Source organism: Zalophus californianus, chromosome 4, assembly GCF_009762305.2.
Source record: "Zalophus californianus isolate mZalCal1 chromosome 4, mZalCal1.pri.v2, whole genome shotgun sequence".
In the NCBI taxonomy this organism is placed as follows: domain Eukaryota; kingdom Metazoa; phylum Chordata; class Mammalia; order Carnivora; family Otariidae; genus Zalophus; species Zalophus californianus.
The window spans coordinates 80,156,713-80,164,933 of record NC_045598.1 but is presented as its reverse complement, the minus strand read 5'-3'; positions in this window follow the sequence as shown (position 1 = coordinate 80,164,933).

Below are 8,221 nucleotides of genomic sequence, written 5' to 3'. Positions count from 1 at the left end.
ATATGTTGAAGAGCCATTGGGGATTTCACTTTCTGTAATCTACATGTATCCTTTTTTCCATTTTTGACTATATCACTGGCCTGTTTCTTATCCATTTCTAACTCTTATATATTAGAGTGATTAACCCTCTATAAGTTGAAAAATTTTGCAACTTATATTGTCTTTTGACTTTGATTATGGTGTTTTATACATGCAAAAGTTTTTTTTTAATGTAGTTAAATTCATCATGCTTTTCTTTTCGATTTTATGTTATCGTCAAGATTTCCCATTCTAAGGACTTCACGGAATTTCCTTCGCCCTTATACTTTCTTCTAGTACTGTCAAGACTTCCTTTTTTAACTGAAATCTTTGATCCATTTGGAATGTATTCTACCATAATGGTTGAGAAGAACTAACTTTTTTTAAAGATGTCTATACAGTTGAAACACTAATTTTTGAATAGTCTACTTCCACCGTGTACTACATTATCATATATATTGAGGTTTATTTTTGTGGATATCTGACTACTTTGTGATTTTCTGCTTTGTTTCATTAATCTCTTTCTATTCATTTACCTACCACACTGTTCCATCTATTTAAGCTTTAAAATATGTGTTAATATATGGTATCACCTGACTCATTTCCTCCCCCCGCCCCACCACCATTGTTCTTCCTTCTCGGTTTTGTTGGCTGGTCTTAATTTTCAGAGTGAACTTTGAAATTGAACTATCTAGTTTCAAAAACCAAATTCTTATTTTTATTAGAATTAGCTTCGGAAAAAATGACATTCTTTATGATGTTAAGTATTTCTACCAACTTGTTCAAGGTTTTCCAGTAGACTTGTTTCAGTTTCCTGAGGAGTGTTTTAAAGCTTGTTGTTATTTTTATTGTCATTTTAACATTTTAACATAGATTCTTAGGTATTTAATATTATGACTTACTACTATATGGGGTATTTTTTTCCATCCTCTCTTCTGTTCGTATATGAAAGCTATTAATTTCTTTGTACTAATTTTGTTCCCACTAATTACTGAAATCTCTATTTGAAATATTTTTTCAACTAACTCTGTTGGAAATTCCAGGTAAGATTATATATTATCTACAAATAATGTTAGTTTTATTTCCTTCTTTTCATGTACTTGCTTTGGCTAGTACTTCTCAAGTAATGTTAAGTAATATTAGTAATAGCACACATCCTTAACTTTTTCTTATCTTTAAAAGGAATGCCTCTGCTGTTTGCCATTCAACTTGATTCTGGCATTTCCACTGAGCCAAATATATTTTACCATATTAAGGAAATATTAATCTATTCTTATATTATTGAGTAACTGCTTTTTTAGACTGAAATTTGAATCCTTTAACACTGTGGCAGATTTAAAACATAAGCACAAATTCTTTGACAATCCTTCCTCTACCTTCCTCTAGGGAAGTGGGGTCTCTGGCCTCCTGTCTTGAGTCTGGGTGGACCTGTGGCTACTTTAGCCCAATAGACCACAATAGAAGTGATGCTACGTGACTCTGGGACTAGCTCAGCAAGGGCCAGGCAGCTTTCCTCCTTGTTTCTGGAAACACTTACTTTTTGGATTACCAATGTAAGAAGTGTGGTGATCCCAAAGCCACCATGCTGTGAGGAAGCGCAGGCAACATGGAGATATCACACTTTGGGGTGCTGGTCGAGTCCCAGCTGAACCCAGCCTTGGATCATCTCAGCCCATAAGCCAACCATGTGAGTGAAGAATCTCCCAGATGTTTCTAGTCCCCAGCCCATTCAGATGAGGTCCCCAGATATTGTGCAGCAGAGATAAGTCACCTCGGCTGTTTTTCTTACTCACTCTCTTCTTCTTTGTCCTCCTCCTCATTTCTCTCTCCCCTCCATCACCCAGAGATATATTATTATTTTTCTACTTGTTATCTTTGTACTGCTAAATAAGCATTTCACCTTTATTACTTTCTTTCTCAGCTTTAAATAAAATAATTTGTCAGTTATTACCCATAAAGACTCAGCAAAGTTATTCTGCATTTCAGCTCATCTTTCATGTTTTCCATTGACTCCCCACCTCCCTTCTGTGTTCTTCTATTTCTGCTTTGTGGTCTTCATTCATCAGGGTAATTGCTTCATTGAGTCTATTTTTATTTTAATTCATGGAAAATTGTTAGGACAAGATTTTTATCTACTTAGGAGTGTTCTCCATCTGCTGGTTAGTTTTGTTGCTTTTTCCCACGTTTTTTTCATTATACGATCTTTCTATCAATGCCTTTTCCTTTTTAACTTATCGTCAGTGAATGAGTTACAATTTCCCAAATCAGCTATTTTCAAGAGGTTTTTTGCCCTGCGAGGGGCCACGATGGCCTTCCGGACTTCATTATCCTTCTCTGCTGCCCTAGAATTGGGCTGTTCTCTACAAATACAACTTATCTTTGGATTCTTTGTTCAGCCTTTTACTGTATTTCTCAGAGCCAAAGCAGGAGAGGAGCACTCCCGCACCAGCCCTGCTAACCTGAATTCCTCAACCATTTTGTTAACCTTAGCACTTCTTCAAGTGAGCCCTTCCCCTTCAGGAAGAGTATTTTTGCCGGCACTCCCTGCATTCTGCCATCCCTGGGATGTCTCGCCGCCATCTGTGCTGCTTCTTTTTGTTTCCTCCTCTACAGCTACTACACAGTATCAGCTTCTCTTGGCAGCTCTCACAGGTGTTGCAGTCTGTGGTTTATATTTGTCTCCTGATTGAAAACGACAGAGGCTCTTCCTTTTCTGCTTTTTTTTTTCCTTTTGTATGATCCCTAAGACAAGAAGGGGAAAAGTGCTGCCATGCACAGCCGCATGCGCACCAGAGGTCTGACAACATTATTCAGGATATACTCTTGAGAAGCTTTATGCCTCCTATTTTATCATGGTTGACTTTGGTTTTGTTGCTCTGGTTTTAATGAATTTACCCTCGATAAAAGTAGTTCACTTTCTTCTCACTCAGAGTGTGTATAAAACTTGTTTAGTCCATCGGAGGCTTTCTTAGCTGGAGTAAACCATCTCATCTGGGAAAGCATAAAAATAATGTAAAGGGAATGATAAGCCCAGATGCAATAGAATTCTTCCACTCAGTCAATCCTGAAATGGAAGCAGGATTATTGCAAACCAACTTCTGATGCCTTACCAGCTGCTGAATTGGATCCTGCTTTAACTCTGCAAAATGACAGGATGAACTTATTTTCTTTCATGTAATGAAACCAAGATCTTTCATGGTCAGTAAGAGTGTGGAAGCATCTGGATTCATTGACTGCAACAGACCTTAATAGTGTGTAACTCGCTGGGGGAAAATTGTGTGTATCATATTGTCATTTTGCATCTGTTACTCTGATTAGGATCATTGTAATACATTCAAATTCATTAATGGCGGCTACTTTGGATCCCCAAATAATTAATGGAATCATAGGTGTCTCCCTGAGCAACAACCCGATGGCACTGTGTATTAGGCAGTGCTGTGAGCTCTGAATAAACAGCCCTGACACCGCTGCATCTGTTTCTCCAGGCACCTCCTCTTGCACAGGCTTTCTCAGCCAAGCCTGCAAAAATGGGCAGAGCCAAGAGTAGAAACCAAGGGAGAGAGGAAAACAGACCCTGTGCATCCTCATGGTTTTAGACGTAGGCTGCCAGGTCCCAACGCATCCAGTGACTCAGACTCTCTGGGATTCGGCATTTTAATAGCTACCCCAGTGATTCTCATGTGCTCTAAAGACCGAGAAGCTCTAAATAGAGATCTTTTGCCCAGGAAAAAAAAAAAAGTTAGCGAGATGAGGAAAACATGCTGTGACTCTTAGTCCACTGGGCTGCTATCACATTATACGTGATTTTTCCTTACCCCCGCCTCATAGGGTTTCAAGTCTTGAAGGAAAAGAATTTCTCCTACTTCCTACTTAAAAAAAAAATCTCTGCCTCCTCCACCTGATTTTGTCATTTTCTCTCCCCAGTTCAGCCCGTACTCTGAGGATAAATAGTTGGCCACATGCAAAGCCATAATGTTAATATTCTGAGATTTTGTTCTGAGAGTGAATTTAAAGGCATAAAAAAGAAAAGCCAATTTATTAGGCCATGATTAAAAATGCACACACAATTAACTATGGAAGTGCTTTTTCCCAGTATCCCGAGGACAATGATTCTTGGCAGATTTTTCAATTTATCTGCATTTCATCAAAGTAGAAGACTACAAATAAATGGCCCTGGCATATCCTGGGGCTCTGCAGAGGTCATGAAAGATCTCTAATCTACACAAATTGCAAAAGTTAATAAAGATAATGCCCGAGTCGGGAACTGTGGAGTTAATGTGTATTTGTAAATGTCTCAAAGACTAGATGGAAAGAGGAGCAAGAGAGAGAGAAATGAAAGTAGAAAGTGAAGGTGGGGGAGAGGAGGGAAAGAAGGAATCAAGGAATTCTGAAGCAATTTACATGCCCCAAATCACCGTGATCCTGTGGAAGGAAGCCAGCATAGGTTAGCCTTCTTCAAGGTTGCACTTCCAGATGCCCTCCAGAAAGTAGCTAGAGATGAGCCCAGGAGCCCCACTCATGCTTACCACCAGAAAAATCAAACAATTAGCAGCATATCAGAGTAGTCAAAGGGAGCCAGAAAATTCTTGCTGACTCCAGTTGTCCAAGTTACTACTCACACTGCAAAATGTCATGGGCACATGAAGCTAATAAATGGCAGACAAGAGACATCACTTGCAAATGGAAAGGAGTATTGAGAGAAGAACGAATTTTAGCAAAATGTTACTGGTTGGCCACCATTTGTCAGGCCTTCGGTGTCACGCATTAATTTATTTAAATGCCATGCTCACTGTGAACTTTCCAGATTACACTCATTTTACTGATGAGAAAACTAAATATGTAGTAAGGACATTCATCTTGTGAGTGGTGGAACCAGCCATATACAACTAACTCCAGAGTCTATGCTTTTACCCACAATCCTACTACAGAAGAGGCCGGATCCCTTCAGTGGGTTAGGCTTGAAAACTGCCCTTCTGAGAAGATACACAGGAGGAAGAGTCTACGTCTATGGGTTTACACTCAGTGTGGCTAGATGAGAGATGCCGAGACAACTAGGGAAACTAACCTGACTTTGGACATGGGCAGCACAGCTGACTTTCTGGATGAGAACCGAGAACAGAAGTCAAGAATTTCTGGTTCCATCAGATTACGGAACTTCCATGTAGTGGATATCCATTAAATAAATTATTTTATTTTTACTTTACCAATCTGTATTCCCAGTGTTGAACACAATATTGCCTGGCACGTGGTAAATGTCGCATAGATGCATGGTGAATGAGTCAGTAAATACATGAATGAATCAGTGTATGAAGAACTGAACATATCCATACTTGCCCATAGGAAATCACTGCACATAGACCAACACACTAACCCTACCATCATCAGTCCTTTTTGCAGACATTGGTCCCCAAGCTCTACACAAGTAAATTATGGTCATCATGGTAGCTGATTATAGAACAGACTGTGGCAAGAGCAGTAATAAATGAAGCTCAAGCCACTAGCATTCCCAGGCTAATGACACATACCACCAGGGTTTTTGTCCATACACATGCTTTTTTAGCATTTCCTTGCACTGCCCTTTTACACAAGAATCAATCTGGACTTTTAATCACTTGCTCTTTGACCTAAAGCGTATAGATTTACAGCATACGTTTCAGGGCTATGGGCTCTTTATCTTGTATTTTCCCAGTTTAAAAATCAATCTTAACAATCAGAGCTAATTAGAGATCAACGAAACCTTCCAATCTCTATCTAGGACCGATGAAAGTATTTTAAAACCTATACCATTTCCAACTGAGTCGAAGTTCATTTCATGGGTAAGTATAGGAAGAACCCATATTTAGCTAATAGATTCTTTAGTTGTACAGCTGTTAATTAACCGATGCCTTCGTGATGGAAAAAGACAAAGGACAAGAAGTTAGACCTCCTAAGTTTGAAACATGTTTTCACCACTATTAGGTGTGACCTTGAACAAATCACTAAGCCACACTAGAGCTGTTTGCCCCCCTGAGAAATGAAGTGTTGATCTCTCTGCTAGTTCTATAAACACACAGTATTATTTATTATAGTCCATCTGATTCAATAAGTTTGCTTTGTTTCTCAACAAGGTTTTGAGGATGTGAAGTAAACTTTCTTCTTCCATCTCTTCCATTGCTTCCAGAACAGTTAAACACAAAAAGAGGATCAATGGTCAACTGGATTGAAGTAAGTCAAGGCTCTGCATGTTTGCCTAAAAAGAATATGAAAACCTTCCCAAGCTCATGTAAAGAAAGCACTTCAGTAATCAGAACAGTATGCTGCATGGCGGGGGGGGGGGGGGGGGGGGGGGGGGGGGGGGGGGGGGGGGGGGGGGGGGGGGGGGGGGGGGGGGGGGGGGGGGGGGGGGGGGGGGGGGGGGGGGGGGGGGGGGGGGGGGGGGGGGGGGGGGGGGGGGGGTGGGGGGGGTGGATTTTTTTTTTATTCTCACATATGTGTGATCCTGTGTGTGTGTGTGTTTAAAACAATCCATGCTTTTTTCACCCTTGTTTAAAAATTTTAATGGTTTTGTACATATTTCCCCAAGTGAAATTTCCATTGAAAATGGAAAATATTCAATTTCTGTTTGCACTAAGTGGTTTAAAATGCATGACAATTAACAAATGAGTCGCAGGCAGCCTCTTCCTGTAACTAATGCGCTGCAAGCCAGATTCATCAATTATGGCAAGGATGCAATATCCACCTTCCAAAACAGCCAGGTTTCTTAGACTTTGTGCCTTTCTGTTTGTTTGTTTGCCTTCCTATTCTCTTTCTCTGTGCTCTATTCATAAATTGTCTCCAGCAAATTATAGCAAAGGTGTCTCTCTTCTCTATTGCCACTTTGCAATCTATACTTAACTGCAGGGTAACAGCAATGAAAGCCATAACTAACAGCGCCAACCCCAGCCTTCTAAATCTGCAACTACAGCTTGGGAAGAATCTTGTATCAGGGTGTTACATGCTAGATTTAATGTGGATGTTGTAGTCTGAAGCGAAAATTATTTGTACAGCTGGAATATAGCATTTGCATAAGTTACAATTAAAAGGGAAAATATAATTACAAATTTTCAACTTAATTTGAATGGTTTTTAAAATGCTCATTTGGCATAGGCAACAGCTTGCAGGCAAACAGAACGCACTCTCAGAGTTGCGTCCCTTTGTCTGAGTAGCATAGTGAACTCATTCTGAAGGGTTTGCTTTAACACCCTGAATCCCGACATAACCAGCAATGAGAACCTCAGGTACAAGGCACTGTTCTGTTTTCAAAACAGGATTACAACATATGCAGCAATTCACAAATATTTGCATCTTTTAATTATTTCTAAAAACTGAAGTGGCAAGTGGCATTGAACAGGAATGTTCTTTCTCTTGTGGAGTGAATGAGCAGTGGAATTTTAACTAGTTTCATTTCCTTTCAGCTCTCAGATCAGAGATCTGTGGTCACATCTCCTGTACAATGTGTTCCTCATATCACAGTCTCTTTAATGGCTCCAGTTTCTGATTTTTTTCCCCCTCCTTAATTACATGTCTTTTCCTTGTAGCTACTTCATGCTGAAGGCATGTCATTCTTCCCAGACGCAGGCTCGGCTAGGTGTCCGTGCACTGAGTCCGTTTGTTCGTTTGTTTTCAGGGTTTCTTTCTAAGAAGCAAAGGAATCCTTTTATTCTCCTCAAACATGAGAATCAAAATTTTCATAAAATCCTTTGTACAGCATGTGTACTTGAAACCCTGCTTCCCCAAAGTCATGGTAACTGTGATTATTATGTAACATGCATTGTGTCGCATCAATAGTTTTGAAAAGGAGAGAAAGAGGAGAAAATTATTCCATTCAGTCTTTCTCAGAAGAAAAAAATGCATCCAAAAAGACCTATGAACAGGAAAAATTTGCTATTATTATGAATTACACAATTAACTATGCCTTTCTATGTTTTTGATCCTAGTTTTCACAGCAATCTCCAAATAATGAGACACCAGAACATACTTTTGGAAAAAAACAAATTATAAAAACCGATCCTTTGTTCTATTTGCCCTGGAATCTGAAATGGAAATTCTATGGCAAACAGAAAAACATAAAGTAATAATATAATCTTATTGTATCTTTTTCCTGAGAAACTACAAAGGTTCTCCATTGATTGAGAGTATTATTAAGTAGCGTGATTTTTTTTTTTTAATCACAGAAACCCTGTCT